At 47.3% G+C, this 21292-nt stretch overlaps 1 long non-coding RNA gene and 1 pseudogene across 2 annotated transcripts; both read left to right on the forward strand.

The window, feature by feature from the left end:
- The first annotated feature begins 1860 nt into the window (after positions 1 to 1860).
- Positions 1861 to 3519, forward strand: LOC149337346 (uncharacterized; annotated as a pseudogene).
- An 11717-nt stretch (positions 3520 to 15236) lies between these two features.
- On the forward strand, positions 15237 to 20285 carry LOC149337347 (uncharacterized). Of its 2 annotated transcripts, XR_016284620.1 has the most exons (4): positions 15237 to 15641; positions 15738 to 15818; positions 17405 to 17494; positions 19180 to 20285. It is a non-coding gene; the product is annotated as an uncharacterized LOC149337347 (long non-coding RNA). The 2 variants fall into 2 exon arrangements; XR_016284619.1 differs by having other exon boundaries at positions 15237 to 15818.
- Positions 20286 to 21292: the final 1007 nt, after the last annotated feature.

Genomic DNA, 21292 nt, shown 5'->3' on the forward strand with positions numbered 1-21292 from the left:
CGCTTTAAAGTTCGCTCCTCCGTCTTACTCAGCCCCTTTGCAGGGGCCTGGAAAAGGCGGTGGATGTCGCTATAATGCGTTATAATTTCCCTGAATCGCAGCAGCGGCTGGTTAGTTTCCGAGCCAGAAGAGCTGGGATGAGGAGCCCGGTGAGTAAGCGCTCGGGCAGCCGCGTCAGCGGCCCCGTTACCTCGTAAGCCCTGGTGGCCAGGAGCCCAAACGATTCTTTTCGGTGTTGGATCAGTGGCAGTCCGTCTTAGAATACAAGCAGTTAAGGGGGAGATCTGCCCTACCAAGTAATGATCACATGCTTTTCGGGAGTCTGTAATGATGATTCTCGAATTGGCGTGGGCGGCAGCAAGCGCTATCGCTACTTCCTCGGCTCGCATTGAATTCGGGGCTCGAAAAGAGAGTCCATCAACGTGCATTTCCTGGTGAACGACAGCGGCCGTGTAAAATCCCGTGGGCGATGGCCCTGCTACGTCTACATAATATACACCGGGTCGGGAGCCGTGTTGTCTCTCAAGAGCTCGAGCCCGCGCTTGTCGCCTGTTTACGTGCATGTCGGTGTCCATGTTACGGGGTAGCGGGGAGACCTAGAGCATATGGCGCCACAGTACTGGGATACGCTCCGCCTCCTCTGGAGTGCAGTCGTGTTGAATGTGTAAGCGGTTTAGCAGGCGGCGCCCAGGGGCCGTCTGCATGCACCGCGTGTATTGGTTCACGAGGTGGGCCTCCCGCAGCTCCTGGTAGGAGTTTAGCACCCCCAATGCCTTGAGTTTGGCATTAGAGGTAGCCACCGGGAGATCCAGGGCTCTCTTAGTTGCCTTGCGGATGGTGGCGTCTATTAGCGCCTCGTCTTGCTTAGTAGTGCGGAGATATGGCACGGCGTAGAGGATCCGGCTAGTCGCGAAGGCATAGACGAGCCGAAGCGCGTCCCTGCCCCGCAGACCGCCCGCTTGTTGGAAACGCGGCGGATCATGCGCCCTACCTGTTCGCCTACCCTCTTGAGTTTCACAATGGTGGAGTCCGGTCTGAGTCTGTGGTGAATGAAAAGGCCCAGAATACGGAGCTCCTCCACCTCTCTAATAGGATCTACTGACAAAGAGATGTGTATTCCTGTCCTATCCTTTGGGTTCGCTCTGACATGCAGAAGCTCTGATTTCGCTGGAGCACATTGGAGACCACAGTCATTAGCATACGCATCGACTATGGAAGCAGCCTGCTGAAGGCGGTCCTCCATGTCCCCAAGGCTCCCCTGAGTGGTCGAAATTGTAATATCATCTGCATATAACGCGTGCTGAATGCCTTCCACCCGGGCCAATTGGCTTGGGAGGCGCATCATAGCAATGCTGAACAGGAGCGGTGATCACACTGCTCCCTGAGGGGTACCCCGTGTCCCCATCATGTAAGGGCCGTATTCCTCGCCCTCAATCCGAAGAAAGGCCTGGCGATTAGTCAATAAATCTCTTACATACGCGTAGGTCCTAGCCCCACAATCTGTAGAACTCAAGTTGGCCAGGATGCTTCCGTGTTTGACTCCTGCCTCTCTCATATCTCGGTGGATACCCGGACCGCTGCGTAAGGGCCTTAAGGAAAATGAAATGAAATGAAAAATGCTTTTAAGGAAAGTAAATGCCTTTCTCTCATATCTTGGTGCACACCTGAGGGGAATGCACGCCACAGTACATGTCTCTAAAGCAACCTTCTAAGACAGCACCGTATTCACTACACGCGCGCTCCTCCTCCGCCTTGCCGCAGCTTTTCGCTTCGAGATATCCAGGCTTAACCTTAGCTAAGCCACAGCCAATTTTTTGTGACTAATTCAGGCCTAAAATATGCTATGGCCTCAGCGATCGTAGCTTCATCTTTGAAATGCCCGCTATGAGGTGAACACCCAACGCTTTACCACGTTACTATGATCTGTAACAGAGTAACAACTTCAACATCACGGTCGGAGGAAACCCCGTGCCGATGGTGGATAGGATTAGAATATTAGGACTGCATATTCAGAGCGACGGATACAACGGGGAAACCCTGAAGAAGCTTGAGGGATATGCGGCGCAAGCCATAGGGATATTTAGAAGAATAGCACTCAAAGGACGAGGGCTAAGAGAGAAAAGCTTGATCAAGTTGGTGGAAGCATACGTTATCAGCCGGATAAGCTATGCTACACCCTACTTGAAGATACGCGCCTCAGAACGGGATAAACTAGACACGATCATAAGGGGATGCTACAAACGGGCTCTAGGCCTGCCTATAAGCACCTCCACTGAAAGACTCCTAGACATGGGTATTCACAATACATGGACAGAGATTGCTGAAGCCACGAGAATGGCGCAGCGATACAGATTAAGCCAATCAAACACAGGAAGGGCGATTCCAAGCATGGTAGGACTCCAGACGGAAAAGGGTATTCTAGTAAATCGGAACATCCCAAGGGACATCAGAGAAGAGATCAGGGTAGATCCTTTACCCAGAAACATGCACCCTACATTTCACAAAGAAAGGAGGGAAAAAGAGAGCTGAGGCGCTCACCAAACGCTTCGGCGAAATGAACGAGAAAGCAGTGGCCTACACGGATGCGGCTAGCGGGAAACTGGGAGCAGCGGTGGCAACGGTCGTTAGTGGCCGGGGTACAGCTGTCTCTTCCGCAACCATACGCAGTCGAAATCCAGAGTCGGCTGAAGAAGTTGCAATAGCGCTCGCTTGCGTGGGAACGGATGCACAATACATAATTAGCGATAGCAAGACTGCTATCCAAAATTATGCCCGAGGCAGAATAACACAGGAAGCACTGCGAATCCTATAGGGACGCAGAATAAATAGAAATATTAGTCTCGTTTGGACACCAGCTCACGAGGCTGTTCCAGGAAACGAGGCGGCAAACGCCCTTGCTCGAGATCTCTACTTCCGAGCCGCGGCAGGACCGCCCGATAACAAGGAACTGGACGAGAGACTGATAAATTACACAGAAATAGTGGAAAATTTCAAACTAAACAGAAGACGCTTTCCTGCCCCGACAAAGAGCTCGCTAACACAGAGGCTACGGCTTGGAGGAGACTACAGGCTAAAAACTTCATACACCCAGTGTGGGCATCGCATGTCTTAAAAGATGAGGATATTGATGATAAGTGTAGGAAGTGCGGGGAGAGGGGGACCCTCGACCATGTGATTTGGGAATGTGCGGATTCTCCAGGGTTACGAGAGAAAATAGACAGTAGAGAGGCCTGGGAAACCCTTCTCCAAAGCACGGACCCCGTCGTGCAGAAGAAAGCGGTCCATCTGGCGATAGCTGCCGCGAGGAGCCAGAAGCTCCTTGCCTGTCTCTAGTCGCGGAGATCCCGGCCCCTGCCCCTCGGCCTGCGTGCCGGAGGTAGGGAGTAGGGAGCCTCCATTCTGATGGAAAATAAACGTTTATCAACAACAACAACTCACGCCAGCTCTACCCCCTCCCCACTCCTCCCTATATAATAAACAAGCAACACTCTGGCGCAGACTGCAGACTCACTCTCTCCCCTCACCACTTACCCTAGCCCACTATCATCCCTCCTTCGCCACTCCGGCATGCGCGCTATGCCCAGAAACCTTCGCTTCTTCCCTCCACTTCGTTTCCCTCTGCCCGGCGGACCCTCCCCCGCGGGAGCCTTGAGAACCTCAAGACCTGGGAGGACTGGGAGACCCTGCTGCGCTCGGAGGACCCGGCCGTTCTGACCATCGCCACCGGCCGGGGTGCTAGTGTTATGGACCTAAGGAACATAAACACTTGAGTGCAGTGGGGTCTGCGGGGACCCTGGGGCGTGTCCCGAATTCGTCTTTAAATAAAGTTTTTTCTCTCTCTCAAGGTATCCACCGAAATACGAGACAGACAGGCCTCGTTTCCTTCCCGGCTTTTTCTGACGACGGGGCCCACTCTATATAGCCTCGGTGTTGAATAGCCTTGTGAAGCTTTTCGCTTCAAAACTCCCTGCTCTTGGTTGGTTGGTTTTTGAGGAAAGGAAATGGCGCAGTAATTGTCTCACATATCTCGGCGGACACCTGAACCGCGCCGTAAGGGAAGGGAGGAAGGTAGGAGGAGTGAAAGAAGAAAGAGAGAAAGAGGCGCCGTAGTGGAGGTCTCCGGAAAATAATTTCGACCACCTGGGGATCTTTAACGTGCACTGACATCGCACAGCACACGGGCGCCTCTTGCGTTTGGCGTCCTTAACCCGTTTTTGTAAGTTACTTTCAATTTGCACCACACAAACCAAATATATAAGTAGCGGATGACCATTTTCTGCTCGCAGAAACACGAATAATCTGGGGCTCTCGGCAGCAGATATAAAAATTGGAAGGTGCTTAAGCTTCTCCTTAAGGAATGAATGAATGAAAAACTTTATTGTATTACAAGGGTTCTTTCCCGCAGCGTAGGTGGAGCCCTCAGTTTAGGGCCCCAGCGGCCTTTGCACTCTTGCGAGCCCTGTCGATCAGCTTGAGCTGCTCTTCAGGCTTCGAGCTGGACAGCGCAGCCTCCCACTGCTCCGGTGTTGTTGTGTTGTTTATCGGCGCTGTCTGCATTTTCTGACAGGCCCATGTAACGTGGTAAAGCGTTGGGTGCTCACCGCATAGCGGGCATTTGTTGTCATATTTGGAAGGATAGATTTTGCTGAGTAAACTCAGATTGTGGTATGTATTATGCTGCAGTTGTCTGCAGGCAACCGACTGCTCACTACTAAGGTCTTTTTGGGGAGGAGGGTAGGTCCTCCGGAGGGCTCGTTGGTGTTCTAAGATGGCTCCACGCCATCTAGTGACTGCGTCCAGTTCCCCTTCGGTGCGCGCCTCCCTGTTGGCGTATGCTCGGGCGTTGGCGTCCGCCCAATATTTCCCTTTGACAGCCTCATGGCCTGGTGTCCACGTGATGAAGCATCTCGTAAAGGTGATTGTCCTCGCCTTGAGTATGTGAATGGCTGCAGTGGATATGCGTCCACTGCTATATCTTCTGCACGCCTCTTGCGAGTCTGTAAGGACGTGTGCGTGGGGTTCGTCACTCTGCTGGGTGATGGCGAGTGCAATTGCTGCTTGCTCAGCCTCGAGGATGTTGTTCGTTTTTATCGAAGCGCAGTTGATTTCCCTGAGCGGGTGCTCCACCACGCTGGCTACCGAGCCGTATCGGTGTGTGTATGTGGTTGCGTCCACGTATAATATGTATTTTGCCTCGGCGAAGCTTCTTTCGTGGAATTCGGATCTTGCCTTTCTTCTCGCCTTATGTATATCTGGATGCATGTTTTCTGGGATCGGACTGATCTCAATGATCCTCCTGACTTCATTTGGAACGCTCACAGTGCTACTGATTTCTTTCAAAGGGTCCCTCATGCCCAGCAACCGCAGCGTGCTTCTGCCTGTTCCGGACAGCATCAGTCTTGTTTTCTGCGCGAGAAGGTGGGCCTCGATATGTTTTTGTACTGTGTTATTTATGCCCAGTTTAAGGAATTTCTCCGTCCAAGTGTTGACCGGCAGTCCAAGAGCGCATTTGTATGCTTTTCTAAGAATTGCCTCTAGCTGCTCCTTTTCTTGATGATGATGATGATGATGATGAAGGAGTGGAACGTGAAAGCGTGTTGCAGCGCTGCCAGGGTGTCCACGGAACACCATCGCCCGTCCACCGCGACGCATTGCCCATTGGAAACAGCTTTGGACGCAGCGCATTTTTGAGCAGAGCAAATGGCTTAGTAATTCTCTCACATGTCGGTAGACACTCGAACCTTTCCGTAAGGAAAGGCAGGCAGGTTGCAGTGGAAGAAGAAAGAGAGAGAGAAAGAGGCACCGTAATAAAGGAAACGAAAATTAGATTTGAGGAAAGGAAGTTGCGGTAACTGTATCACACATCTTGGTGGACACCCGCAGCCCGGATTCTAGGACGCCGGTTCGAATTCCTGCTGCAAGCCCTCTAATAAGTTTATGCTGTTCGAAAGGCTGAATCGTATAGCACCATCTGGAACATTCTGTGGCAGACGGTTGGCATGATCCGAATTTAAGCATGAAATGCTTTTAGCTTCCGTTGTCGGCAGTGTGGTGACGTCACGCCGAGACCAAGAGCCAACATCCGGGCACTGAATTCTACTCATCGGGCACTGAAGCGAGAACATCCGGGCAACGTGCGAAAGTTAACGAGATTTAACGAGGCTGTCTAAGCCCTCGTACAGGACCGGCATACAAGCGCCGGTAGCTTCGCGCCGAATGGGTGGTGGCGGTCCTGCCTTCCTGCACGGTACGGTTCGGGTGTCCACCAAGATGACAGTGAATTACTGCGCCATTTCCTTTCCTGAAAAAGCGTTGCGTGCAAAGGGCAAGGCATCGCGCCGAATGAGTAGTGGCGGTCCTGCCTTCATGTACGGTGCGGTTCGGGTGTCCACCGAGATGACGGAGAATCAATGCGCAATTTCCTTCCCTCAAAAAGTGTCGCGTTAGAAGGGCAAGGCATCGCGCCGAACGGGTGGTGGCGTTCCGTGGACTGCCTGGTAGCGCTACAGCACGCTGTCGCGTTCCACTCCTAAAGGCGATCCGAAGTGTCATTAATTATCAGTTATTTAGTGTTTAGTCATTAATCAATAATTAGTCACTAACTAGTAATTTGTAATTACTTCGTCACCAGTTACGTGTGACGTAATCCCGTGGTGACGTCACCAGTGTCACATAGGCAAAGTGGTGCGGAAAACGCTTTCGCCTCTACGCACTTTATACAGTTTCGAACGCGCTACATATACATTCTTGTCAGGCCTGCGTCTCGTCGTGTCCGCGTACGCTTCTACATCGTCCTGTATTTCATGCTTACTCTACTGTCGGTTACGGGAGAGGGAGAGATTTTGTCAATGGTGGAGTGGGCCAGCGCAACTGCGATGGCGGCTCCTTCCGCCTCTGAAGGCGAATTAGTTCGGAGAGTGGCGGCGGCCCCCACTGTGCCGTCTTCATAGGCTGCGACTGCCGTGAAATATCCTTATTTAGAATTTTCTGCAGCGTCCACATAACGGATATCGGAGCGGTTGCTGTATGTTTTGGTCTAATAGCTGGCTCGTGCCGGCCGCCTACCCTGATGGTGACTAGCGCTCATATTGCGCGGTAGGGGCTTCTGATATATGTGATCCTGAGTACGCAGAGAAATCATGTAAGGTGTAGGACTTGCTTGGGTGGGAATGGATGGATTGAGACGTAGCTGTCACAGTAGGCGTTGTCTTGTTTCTTCCAAATGCTCTCCTTCACTGGCACCGTTCCCGGGTTTAGTCACTGCCAGATGTCGGCAGCGTTTGTTTCCACGTCAGCGCCAAGTCGCTGACCGCCACAACTGCGGTAAGATGCTACACTAAAACATGAGTACGCCTACATGCGAGTGAAAAAAAGAGTAAGCCGGCATCTAGCGCAATGCTTTTTGAGGAAAGGAAATGGCGCGGTATAGAATGTACCGGAGAACCAGTCTTGCGGCGGAGCAATCAACGCTGTTTCGCGCGCGGCTATCCTTCTTGGACTAGTTCGCTGGGCCGCAGCACCGTGGCGTTCATTTCGGGAGAATTGCCGATAAGGTTACTGCAGCAAAACCTTGAGCAACGTGTCAGAGGCAGCGATGCAGGCAGTCTCTTTCTTTTCGATATGCGAAACAAGCAACGTGGAACATTTCGAAGGGATGGGGACAATTCAAGCAGCCATAACAGGCGAGCGTGGGCAGAGAATGGGTGGCTGTAAAAGAGGTAAGAATCCTAAGAATCCTGACATTGCAACCAAGTGATGTCGTACAGCCGGCAACACGGGGTCAACAGGGGACTGCCTCTTTGCTCCTGTTATTGTCTCCTCCATAGACAACGTAATTTGGGAAGAGGAAACGGCGTACAGGCGTAAAAATCCTGAAACGCCGCACACTTCCTACGAAGTAATGGAAAGATTTTAGCTAACGTGCGTCTGGGCCGGATAAAGCTTGCAAAACAGTGGAAACATGACTACTTTGTAATGATGGACACTTAGACGGGTTCCGAGCATTGTTCAACCTTTTATGTTTAGTTTTTATGGACAATGTATTTTTTTTCCGACGAGCGGTGCCGGCAACTACAACTACTACGCCGACGGCTTCTCGACCCAACGAGCTGTATACGCTAGTGCGTAAATAATTGTTCGTAGGATACTGAAAAGAGCGCCGTAGAACTACACAGATAAAAGGTCGCGCTCATATTCTCAACCACAACATATGTCATTAACAGCTGTCGCTGAATATTGCGTTGACACGTGGTGACCGTCATGTCATTTGTTGTTGTTTTTTTTAGGCTTATCCCCAGAGTAAGAGATATGCGGGTTGTGAGGCATCACACGCGAACGTGAAGTGCTAGCCTTCTGTCGCAAGGATGCAGATGAGCAGTGGAAGTAGAAATTAAAACATGACCGGGGCGCTCACGCGTGCTTTGCATCAAGGCGCAGTGGGGCGAGAGTGTGAAAGCGACTGGTTGAAGCAGCAGTAGGTCGAGATAGACAGGATGGATGGATGGAAAAAACTTTATTGTTAATAAATTGGGGTTCTTGACCCTTACGGGACACTGCCACTGTAAAAAAATTTGCTCAAGTTTACGTAGAAACCTGGAGGCAATGCGTTGCCGAGCACTTTCCGCAATTCATAAACGGACACTTTCAGAAACACGGCAAGTCCTTAAGAAGGACTCAGTACGTACATCAACCGTAAAAAGAAATTAGTTTACGTATTCCTACGTTTAACTCTTTCGGACCCTTCTCTGTGTACTCATAGGTAAGCCAACCGTAAAAAATTTGTTTACGTATTCTTACGGTTAACCTCTCTTGGACCTTTTTCCGTGTACTCAAGTGATGCGGCTTGTCACCAATGGCTTGAACAAAACTTTAAAGCCAGACGACCATACTGGCAAGCCCTCTGACGCCATACTGACACTGCTGATGCATGGTGCGGCCAGAATGATGGCGTTGAGTGTTAAGTTGAACATAAGCTGTCAACCGCATCCAGATTCTTAATTTGTGTAACTGATCAACGTGTCTTGACTCACGTTCAATCATGTACAATAGCAGTCCAGGTGCAGAAGAAATGAAGTACTATTGCACACAAGCTCTTCCTTTATGCATGTTGTGCATTGCGTAGATACAAAGCATGTGGCTTAGAATGAAAGAAGAGTGTGTGGGTGAGTAAAGGCACATATGTTTTATTTTCATGACAAATTGCATACATTGTACGTCTGCATATTGCTGTCAGATTCATCTGAAAAGGACAAGAAAGACCTCACTTAGCAAACACAATCAAACTATTCACTACCTTACCAACTGGCTTTTGTAGGGTCTTGCAAAAATATTTAATGAGAACCAAACCATTACGTTTCATTGACCAAATACACTTTTTCTTTATAGGAAAGGAAGTAAAATCCACAGGACCAGAAAAAAACACACAATGTGCTTACCTGGACAACACTGTGTGCATGAATGCCCTGAGCTGCCGAAAAGAAGGTAGCTCAGGATGGGTGCCAAAAACAATTCAATGCAGATACCTTCTTGCTGTCCATAGTACTCACTGCAAATCTTAGTGAGCAACTAACAATGGCAACATCTTAGTATGGCAGAAAACATGCCCACAAGCAATTTGCAAGTGCACTTCCCCAAGTCTTATGCTCGCTCACAGCTTCCATTATCTCAGCACGGGCCAGAAAATGTACAGATCTCCGATTTCGAACGAAAATGCAGTCATAGATACCGGTCACTGCCCATTGAGGTATTCCAATAAGTCTGCAGTACGCCTTACAAGGAGCGTATCCTCATGCTTTCAGAATGGGCTCTTTGCAGGAATCTAACCAAATGCTGTTGCCATGTGGATCTTATCGAAATGACCCAAAATATGAAGTGTCCTCATGTGTCTGGTTGAAAAAAGGACTAAAATGTGAGTCTTTCTGCTTCTTCATCAGCTGTGAAATGTTCTTTATTCCTGCTGCTTCGCACAGCCTCACAGTCTCTTTTTATCTTTATGCAAACCGGTTTTTTTATCAGCAAAACATCTCCCTCACAAACATTTCAGCACCCATGAAGAAGCAGAAATACCCACGTCTTAGGCTGGTTTATGGTTAGTTTATGGGGTTTTAACGTCCCAAAGCGACTGAGGCTATGAGAGACGCCGTAGTGGAGGGCTCCGGAAATTTCGACCACCTGGGGTTCTTTAACGTGCAGTGATATCGCACAGTACACGGGCCTCTAGAATTTCTCCTCCAAAGAAATTCCAGCCGCCGCGGCCGGGATCGAACCCGCGTCTTTCGGGTCAGCAGCCGAGCACCATAACCGCTGAGCCACCGCGGCGGCAAACGTCTTAGGCATTTTTTCACAAAATACATAAGGAAGGCTCGCCTTTCTGGGCCATTATTTCGAAAAGGCCCATGTGGCAACAAACTTTGGGACATTTTCTGCAAAGAGCACTAAGTTCTGAAGCCTGTGAATTCATTCCTCATGAGATGCCTGTTGATATGACAGGATACCTCAATGATCTGTTACTGGGGCCTATGAGTGCACTGGCACTAAAATCAAGGATGTGTATCTTTCCTCGCCACGTGCTGCAACAATGTATGTTGTGAGCAAAAGCATTAAAGGTATCGAAGGACTGTGCTTCCAGCTTGCTTGTGGAGGGAAGCACAAGAGTCTGGCCATGCTCAGCTGTAACCTTTGCTGCTTGTTCATTGAGTTCTGCAGTGAGTACTGGGGACACAAAGAAGGCACCTGAATCGGCTCGTCTTTGACACCCATCCTGCGTGACCTTCTCGTGCAGCATAGCAGGCAACTCCATAAGGTCCTTCATGCACATGGTGCCATTCGAGTCAGTGTGTTGCATCAGCTATTTCTTCCCGGTCGTGTGGTTTGTGCTATTATCTAGAAATTCTTTAAGAAATTACTACTTAATCCTCCACTTCCTGAAGACAAAGTGCTCGACAGGGCAGTTCCACATGTTGTGCAGCAACCTATCTATTTTCTCATACGTCAGAGGCACTTAGCTATCAAGCAGTGCTTACTGTATTCAGCAGTGAAGTGTACATGCGAGATATCATTTTCAAGTTCTCGCAGTGGCATCTCATGCAAGTATATCGAAATTCTCTTCAATTTGTGCTGATATTTTTAAGGATACGCACTCTTATTAGGTGAAAAACAAAAGCTGGTCACATACGAAACAGCAGAAGCAGAGCACCAAGGTACTCACCAATTGCTTGAAGAGCTGTCTGCCAGCTCTCGTGCCATCCCAAATATGGGTACTTTTGAGTGCACTCCTGTCAATGTCTTCATCACGTCAAGCCACTCCAGCATTTCGGTCGAAAGATTTCCCTCTAAAAAAAAAGGAGTTTGTTTTGTTAGACTGGTCATATTCAATTTTACTTTGCACTAGGTACATGGCATTTTACTGCCCTAGACTAAACAATACCAATCATGAATCACCTTTTGAATTTTGTCATATATGATCACAAAATTTGGTGTTTGTGATACATTCTTATAAATTCTGATCAAAATAAAGCTGACATAGTTAAGTATCATTTCTAGAAATGTGGTATCAAGGAAAGAGGCTAACCAGATAACCTGCATGAATGTTTTTAGATGGATGCAAGAGTCGGCACTCTAGCATACAAAATGTAAAGGGCCATCCACTCTTACTGCGAACACATGGCCGCTCTTTTCAGACAGCCACTGCAAGTGACACAGCCGCTCATCGCAGCAGTGCGGCGCTGGAGAAGGAGCTGAATGTTGTGTTTCGCCTCATCTGCCACTTGGTTTCGATGGCCTTCCAATGAGCCTTTCAAAGAGCACAGCCATGCGCTCGCGTGTCCGCACTAAGAGTGGACGACCCTGTACAATATGGCAGGTTTCATCTTCTAACATGTAACTTCATGCTCCAATAACGATCTAATTATGCAAAAAATTTTTCAACCTTCCATTCTGCATAAAGGAAAAAATCCTATGGGCTCTGTTCACAAGCCTCTGCAAGTACACGCGAACTGTGCACGTTTTGCATTCAGTTTTGATAGCTTTGCTTTCTATATGACGTCTTGTAGTATAAAACAAAAAAAAATGAAATTCATTTTCATATTGCCTGAGCTGCTGAGGAGGTACAGAATATAAATGCAAAATGCCTTCTGTCCCTGCATAAAATTGTTAATACAGATACAGCTGTGCTTAACTGAAAGAACTATTGTGCAGAACTGGGCTATTTGGCATTAATTCGCTGAAGCCAGAAAATGTGTGTAAAATATAGAAAGTCCTAGTTCTTTCTCGTTCTTGTGTTCATTTTTGCTACTCATTTCAACAAACCAAGGCTGAAAAAGCATTAAAAGAGGGCCACGCAAAATAGTATAAGTGCAGCCATTCATACGCCTTTATAATGTGGCCATATATCATTATGTTATAGCCAGAGTACCATATCTATTCACCATGCCGGAGCACTGAAAAAAGGTGAAAGAAGTACTAAACGAAGGTTTGCTAATCCCCTAAGCACGTCGCAGAAAAAATGAGGCTGGGTGTGATGTCTCACCTCTGTAGAAATCCAAGTCATGACATTTGCTTCCCCCATGAGGAAGGCTCAGCACATAATAAGGCGACAGAAGGTTTGTCATTTCCAAGAAAAGGATCCATAAATACTGCTTCCTGCTCATAAGTCAGAGCGGCACTCATTGTAGATTGTACCTGCAACGCAAAAAGCAAAGTTTGTTTTAGTGGACTAAACTAGAAAAAAAAGCATAAACTTTCTATGGCCAAATGTCCGAACTGAAAGAAATTGACGGTATTGTAATAGTGAATATGTTAATATATCGCATGCAAGATATGCATGATATTCAACTCGGCTACCATTGGTTTAGCTACTATTTTGTACATTATTATCACAAAAATACTGATATAGTACTATCAGCATTAGTAGTAGCAGTGAAGATTTCATGGAAATAAAGGAAGGGACTTACTGTTGGCTGTCATTTTCACAGCAGGCACCGGACCAATAGCTAGTGCAAAGGAAACAGGAGAAATGGCCGAAGAGAGGACCAGGGGAAGGCAGATAGCATAGGAGGACATGGACGACATAGGATACAATAGGAAGGCAAGGCTTGCATAAAGCAAAATTAAGACATTAGTAAAGATGTACAAGACCGACCACATCACTGTACAGAGTGGAAGACTTTCATTAACCATATTTAGCTCACAATGTGCTCTCATATATCCTTGTAGTAAAATTTTGTAATTATTAATACCATAACTCAAGGAGTGAAACCAATACAGGGGTGAAGGGCAGTGAATTAGCCATGGGCGGGATGCTTGTGCCTTCCTAGCAGGAGACAGATTAATGATTCAGTTGAATATCAGGTCTCAGATACTAATAGTTCAATATTAGCAGCTGCACATTGTTTCACGCACCCTTCTAAAACATATGTGCAGCATTTTTCACAATACAGTGCATGCTTCAGTTGGGGTACCTGCTGGGAGAGTAGTGTACAGTCAGGCTGGAATGAAATATGAGCCATGCGGATGAACAAGACAAATTATTTTGCCTGTGTGCTTTCAACTGCAGTATACAGCTAGCCTAATTCATGTTTCAGGGTAAAGAATCTACTGAAGTACTTCTTTACAAGCCTTTTCTAAATGAATATCTCGCTGTAAAGTAGAAAAGTACGACATATGTGTGTTTGCATTTCATTCCGCCCTGACTGTGCATGCAGAACATGTCTGTAATAAGTATTATTATCAGTGATGGCTGTTACTTCCAACACTAAGCAGATAAGTGAAACCTCCAAGCCCTCCTTGAAGGTTTAGTAGAACGTTAAGTTGGGCGAGTTGGTATAGGTTCATGGTTGAAAAACAGCGCACAAAAGACTAGACAAGAGTAAAGGCGACGACAGGACAAGCGCTGAACTCACAACTAAGGCTTTATTGAGAAAACCTGGGTATATTAGGAAGGCATAATCATGAAAACAAAATTGAACAAACAAAACTATGTCTTGTGTCTAGTCTTTTGTGCGCTGTTTTTCAACCATGCTCCTTGAAGGCAAGAGTCTATGCAGACAAGATGCTAAACACGCTTTGAAGTATGTAGATTTGATATTCAGCACAGCAAATACGGCTACATTAATAGCGAGCACTTCAGGTCAATACACGGTGCCTTTGAAACTTCTTGCCTAAAATTTGCTCGCGAAAATATAAAACGCATGCAAAAGTGCAATCTGTAGGCACAACAATTCATGCAGTGCAAGCAACAAGAAAAAAAATGAAGGCAATGCTCCGATACTCTTTCAGTCATTCAAGTGTAAAAATGATAATGCATGCTGGCTGATGTTGCTACTTTAACAATGAAAAATAGCGGCTACTGCTCACTTACAACAAACGCTTTCTCTGAGCAAACAATGAAATAAGCAATGCCAGTCATGCAGCCTCCCGTCATTCCTTTTACGACGACAGCCTTTAATGCATTTGGAATGCAAGCCTCCCGCCAGTGCAGCGACACAAATACACGGAGGTTCGAATGCCAACGATATGAGTTAATTTACCACGTCGTCATTATAACGTAAACGATTCACACGCCCTCTGCACCAGGCCGCCAGTCAACGCTAACTCTTGGATCACGTATACTGCCTTGATGCGGCACATGATAGTTTGCACCGAGTGTGCGACGCGACCAAAAAACACGAGCAAGCAGTGTATCCAAGTGAGCGAAAAGCAGATGTAGCCAAGCACATGCAGCAGCCGACGAGCAACCTAGATTATGAAAACGGGCGCACTAAGGCGCGCGTGAAATGGAAGCCAAAGGTCCCTCCTGAAAACAATACAGCACGGCGATAATCCAGGCGACGATGGCTGAAGCAGGCAGAAGCTCGAGCTGCACGCTAAGGTGCGCGCGGAGCACAGCACGGACAAAATCCGACGACGCAGAAGAGTGCGCTGAGAACATGTCGAGAAGAGAGAAGAAGAACCGCGGCAGAGGCATGGGGAGGGAGGCGAGCGCTTCGAGAGACGTACCGCCATGGCCGACGTTGTGTCGGGCAGCCGCACACCCGGCAGGAAGGGCCACTCGGGCCACTACAGGAGCTGCGGTGAAACGTTGTCGGCGTAAGACGCGCGCAAAAACAGTTGAGGGTTACTCTGGTTGCGCCTGGAACGAAGACTAGAACGACGAAAGTGGCGCAATGGCTGGCGTCACAACGCCCGAAATCAACCACCGTCCACCGTCAGCCAAACATATAGACCAGATTTTTTTAGCCTCGTCAGCAGCTCACGGACGGCTCCATACTCTCGACGCCAGGCGCCGCCTCCCGGAGGGGACTGCGGGATTTGTCGTGAGCGTCGTCTTTCCGAATGCGAGTACGACGTAGTGTGGTCGTTTTTTGTTGTTCTACTCGTCGTTCCTGTTGTCGATGCATAGAAAGTGTTTGTCAATGTACAGCAGCTATTCCTCTGGACGGCACTGCGCTGTCGTTGGTTGCACCAACAACCAACGAAAGCGCAAAATGCTTTTGCAAGGCATGTGTGATGTGCACCACGACCAAAGAAGCATATGCATGTGCGGCGTCTATTCCTTTCATAAATTTCCTGCCGCACCAGAGTGCCGACGGCAATGGGTCGTCGCGTTGAAAAGAGAGGACTTTGAACCTAGCAAGCTTGCGCGCGTAAGTATCATGCTTCCTTTGGAAGCCGACGACATGCGCGTTGTCAAACTGGGTATTGCATGATGTGTTTATCGCGGAACTCTCAACTGCTTGCAGGTTTGCTCTGTCCATTTCATTGACGGCAAACCAACGAAACTGAACCCGTGTCCGATGCTGAACCTCGGATACGCAAGAAAGGTGAGTTTTCAAGGACTTGTGGAAGTACGGGGCTAGTGCGCCGAGCGAGCATCATGAATTTAGAAGTCTCCTTACCGCGGACGGTTTCCGTGCGCGTTGAGATTTCGTAAGCAGGGCACTTTCACCCCTATAACTATATATATATATATATTTATATATGTCGCGAATATTAAAACTGCGTATTGGGGGCATTGGCGACGTATCTTTTTCATCGGAAAAATTTGTTGCGATTTAATACGGTCCGACACGCGAGGAAAAAACAGCAGGCTGCTCAATTTAATGAAAAGACCACGATCGAGTGCTTGTTTCGACTGCAGTAGGCTATGTAAATTTTCTTAATGAACCTAAATGCAGCTACCATTAAATATTACGCCGCAAATTATGACGACGACTTGTGGTGCGCGTCGTTTTATTGCATCGCGCTGGTATTTAGGTGTCAGTGTATTCATCTCGGCGCAGATATTTCATTTGCCCGAAACAAGGTGTGCACTTAGATACATTCTAAAAAAAGGCAGGGAGTGCTGCCCGCCACGGTGGATCAGTGGTTTAGCACGCTCGGCTACATAGCCGGAGTACACGGGGTTCAAACCATCCCGCGGCGGCCGAGTTTCGATAGAGGCGAAACGCAAAGGGCGCCCGTGTGCAGGCGATGTCAGTGCATGTAAAAGGTCCTAAGGTGGTCGAGCCCTCCACTGCAGCATCTCTTTACTCCAACCTTCCTCAATTCCCCACTGCGCGCTTCAGGCGTCAACCGAATGAGAAAGGTACATGCTGCGCGCTTCCTTTCTGATAACCAATTATTATCAAATGCAAGATCAGTGATTACTGATATCATTAGCAGTTAACCCATGGGTGCAATTAATTATGATCTTTGGCAAAGGTTAGGCAGACTTGACTTTCCATTCTGAATTATTTAGGGCCCTAAGACAGGACGAAGGTAGAAAAACATAGGACAAGGCGAGACCAAAACCAACTAGCCCAGCAACAATTTCTCTTAACTTTCCATAACAGCCTCAGAGTACAATTTCCGCATTTAGCCACTTTTGTTAGACCACTTAGTATTTGGCTAGGAAGGTAGATTATAAATGTGCGATCCAGGTAAGATAGAATAGTCAAATGTTTAGAAGAAAGCTCGTAAGTAGGTGTGAATACCTTTATTTGCAGATAAGGAAATTTATGGCATCATTTCAATGTGAAATGAAAAATTTACTTAGCCTACCAGCTATTACTGACAGCTGCATCCATGACATTTAAGCAGTAACGTCCGATTTCTGTTCACTTAGCAAAAAAAAAACAATGTTTCAAAGTAAGGAAGCACGGATTCTCTGTATTTTGGTTACATTTGGGCGTTTCTTTTCCACCAGAATATTTCAGCTTTGGTTCTGGCGACATGTCATGACTTTAAAACACTGCATGTATAAGACACCTTGGTAGTCTTGCACTATGTGGCCTTGGGCCATTAAAGGTATTGTTATTTGAAATGTTTGGACATTGTTATAGTACTTGATAGCAAGTTTTATGCAGTGGAAATGAAAAATACATGCCTGTAAGGACAAAATGGATCTAAAAAAATTCAAAATGCGCAGGTTACACATGGACGAAGGCAAATCCTCAAAAAAGGTGAACCATTGGGGCATGTTACTCCAGGTGTCACTGCACAGGGATCACAAATAAAGGTAAGACTAATTTCTGCACAGCTTTTTTTTAACCCTCCCGTACTCTTGTTATAGCTACATGTATGACCATGCTAGATGCAGGGTGAGAAACTCGACGGGCCTGGCAACGTCACTGCTGTGCACACCAAGTGAATTGTGTGGTGGTTCCTATCATTACCTGACGTATTACTTAAATCACATTGAAGAGAGGGATGCCCTACTCTCATTCCTCAAGAGGGCTTGAGTGCCACACGTTTCACTTGAAGACATTTTTTGCCCGTGCGGAAACCGGTCACTTAGGAAGGATGCTTCCCACCTTCCTCTAAAATTGCTGCAAGACACTGACCTTGACCGAAGATGGTGACTGCACCAGTTGGTGTCTATTATGAGTGCTTGTGTGCGTGGCAGTGAAGCTGTGGTATGTCACATATCGCCCTTACAATCACTATTAAGGTGTTAGTACAGCGGGGCAATTTTCGCCAGATTTTTTGCATCGCATCATGGCACACAGTACACAAAATAAGGGGAATGTACAAATGCTTACACAAGCACCTCTTCTGCATGCCCTGTCTTCTGTGTTGAAACACCTTCAAAGCCTGTTGTATCCTACGTATGTGCTACCACCCTTCGCAGCTGCAATCTGTCAACACGAAACCCACATTTGTCAAACCAGAGTAACTGTTGTGCCCTAGAAAAGGTGTTGCCACTTTAAAGAAGGCAACATTCAGGTACAGTCGAGCCCACCTGTAACTGCCAGAGATATAATGAACGCTCACTTATTACACACTAGGAGGGAGCTACTCTCAAATTCTGTACTCTTTGGCACAACATCTCAGATAAAACAATGGGCTGCACAGCTCGGTTATAACGAACCAGGAGGTGTGTAACCTAGCCCCCAATGATAAAAAACGTGCACCTCCCACCAGCACGGAGACTTCAAGCGCCTTCCAGCTCCAGTGATTCCCCCAATAAAGTGGTTACCCCCCCCCCCCAAAAAAAAACAATTAAAAAAAAAGGCGGCACTGAAAGTGCAGTTAAATGGCAGCCAAGTGCACCCCGCCAGGCAGCGGGTGAATCGGTGTGGGCATGTGTGCCAGCTGGGCAAGGCGCCTATGAAGTGGAAGCAGCAGCGTGTTAAGCAAGAGACAGGGGCTGTGAACCGAAACTACTGCAACAGCCGGTGATCACCCAATGACAGCAATTTAAGAAGTTTTAAAGTCAGTCATGAAATACGCGTTGCTAACCCGCCTGGCCATGTGTGTATTGCTTGCCCAATTGGGATCTCCACCTTCTGTGATACTGCAGTGTGCAGGCAGTGCGCAGATAGCATTCGGTGCGTCCTGTGCGCACGTTTGCTCCTGTAGATTTGTCGCTGCGTCTTTGCAACTTTGTCGAGCATAGAAAACGAGGTTGCTGTACTACCACCAGTTACCGTGAACACCTCAACCTAAAGTGTGCTCCTTCCATGTTATGGCAGCAACTGTATGAGTCCTTGCATACGCTAAATCAGAGGGAACCCCTCAGTCCCTGTTTGCGTGGCTAACCTGTCTGAAGTACCAGCATGCTTTGTGCAATGTGATGTTAAGATTTACTCATGCCCTCATTTAGATTTACTCATGCCCTCATTTAGATTTACTCATGCCCTCATTTAGATGTTGCTTGCAACAGGTGAATCTCTCTCATTTAAGACCACATCTTTTTTCTAGGTTATGCCCCAAACATCCCCTGCACCAGATGGCTCGACTCCAGACTTTGCAAGTGATCAAACGTTCCCAGCAGCAGATGACTTGGTTCCAGACTTCGCAGATGAGGTTTAAATAAGAGAGGAGCCACTTGACGCCAGCCATCAATCAGTTTTTCTGCAGACAGAATCTTCAGCTGTGGGCGAAAAATCTTGTGATAAGAGTTGCCAGACTGAACCAGAGGTGTGCACCATTGGCGTTCAGTGTGAGGATTTATGTAGCACTATAGAGGAGGACCACTCTTATGCTGCACGGTCCATTAAAACAGAATCTTCGGCAGTTCAGACTATTGAGAAGCCATTGTCTGAAGATATTTCAGAAGCTGTATGCAGTTTTTATACTGGCCTTAGCTGTGATGTCTTCTGGAAACTTGTGACTGCAGTGAATCTGCAAACTTGCACTAGGCGCACCATGAGCATCGGGGACCAGGTACTGCTGACACTCATGCGCCTGAGGCTGGGGCTCTTGTACTTTGACTTGGCCATAAGGTTCAACATTTCAGTGTCCAAAGCTGGGCACGTGTTTCGAACAACGCTCGCCACTTTGGACAACCTGATGACAAAGGTTGTGGCATGGCTACCACCAGAGACAATTCTAGCAACATTGCCACAGCAGTTCAAGGAGAGCACATATCGCAATACGACGAGCATCCTGGACTGCACAGAGGTTGCACTGCAGCGACCAAAGAAGCTCTACGAAAGAGGACAGACGTATAGCCACTATAAAAGTGGAAACACCGTGAAGTTTCTTGTGGCAATAGCTCCAAGTGGCTTCATAACTTTTGTGTCTCGCTGCTTTGGTGGACGGGCATCCGACAAGTATATTGTTGAGAAGTGTGGGATTACAAAGCTCTTCTTTAACAATCAAGAAGTGATGGCCGACAGGGGGTTCACATTGACGCCTTCAATGAAGGAGAAAGGTGTGAAGTTGAATGCTCCTCCTTTTTCAAGGGGAAGGGAACAGTTCCCGGAAGCAGAAGCTACAGCAGCCAGGAGAATATCACGGCTAAGAATACATGTTGAGCGTGCCATCAACCGCATCAAGTGCTACAGAGTTTTGAAGAATGCACTTCCTATACACCACAAGAATTTGATGGATAGCATTGTTCGTGTTTGTGCAGATCTGTGTAACCTGAAAGGCCCCCTAATTGCCCCGAAGGATTGAAAAATGACTGTGCAAGGGAAAAATACGGTTTTCCACATCATTATGGAGAGCTTGAATTATGGAGTTTTTCTAGGAATGAAACTTCATAAATGCACCCTTTGCTGTTTAAATGGGAACTTTCCATTCAGGCAATGGGCAGGGTGAAAATGCACAGAGCCTATTGGTGCCCATGCATTCTTGTTCTTTTATTATTGACAATGCTTTAAACAGAAACATCACTAATGCAACGAGAGGGGCCCTTTTTCGTGTTTTGAGCGTGACACCAGCAAAAGACTGAGAAAAAGTGCCTTAATAATGATTTGTTTTCATTTGGGGGGCTTCATGTGCTGCAGTGTGCCAATGTGCCATTCATTTCATTGCATGAACAGCTATGAAGCTGTCAGCAGGTTCAGTGACACAAATGTGTTGAGCAAATGTCTGCCTACTGTGTACTGATACATACTGATTCGTGGGCAGTGAACAGTAATAGGATATACGATGGCGTGCCATAAGCCGCCTTTATGCACCTTACAGACTTTCTAGTGGTTCTAGCTGTACTGCATTTTTTAGGTAATGGTGACTGCGATAATGCATTGGAGTGCTGATGATTTAGTGCAATTAGCATTTCACTGTACACTACTAACAAGCTGATCCCATTCACAGTGTGTTTAATCGAAATTTTCCATTTTTTTAATATATGTTAGCATGGACGCTTTGTGGACAGTTTTTTGTTACTCTATAAATAAGATGCACCTATACAAGCAGGGTGCTCATGAAAGCACTGCAAGTGGCAGGTATTAATCCAGAGCTCTCCATTATGGTAATTTTTTATTAAGCCCTTCAAGTGTGGTTCAGCTGTTTTACTGTGCTTCTTTTTTCATAACCTTCCCATTTTAGCTCCCCCATTAGGTGAGGGCAACAAGCCACTTTATTT

Source organism: Amblyomma mixtum, chromosome 7 (assembly GCF_055824585.1).
Source record: "Amblyomma mixtum isolate Tamu chromosome 7, ASM5582458v1, whole genome shotgun sequence".
Classification (NCBI taxonomy): domain Eukaryota; kingdom Metazoa; phylum Arthropoda; class Arachnida; order Ixodida; family Ixodidae; genus Amblyomma; species Amblyomma mixtum.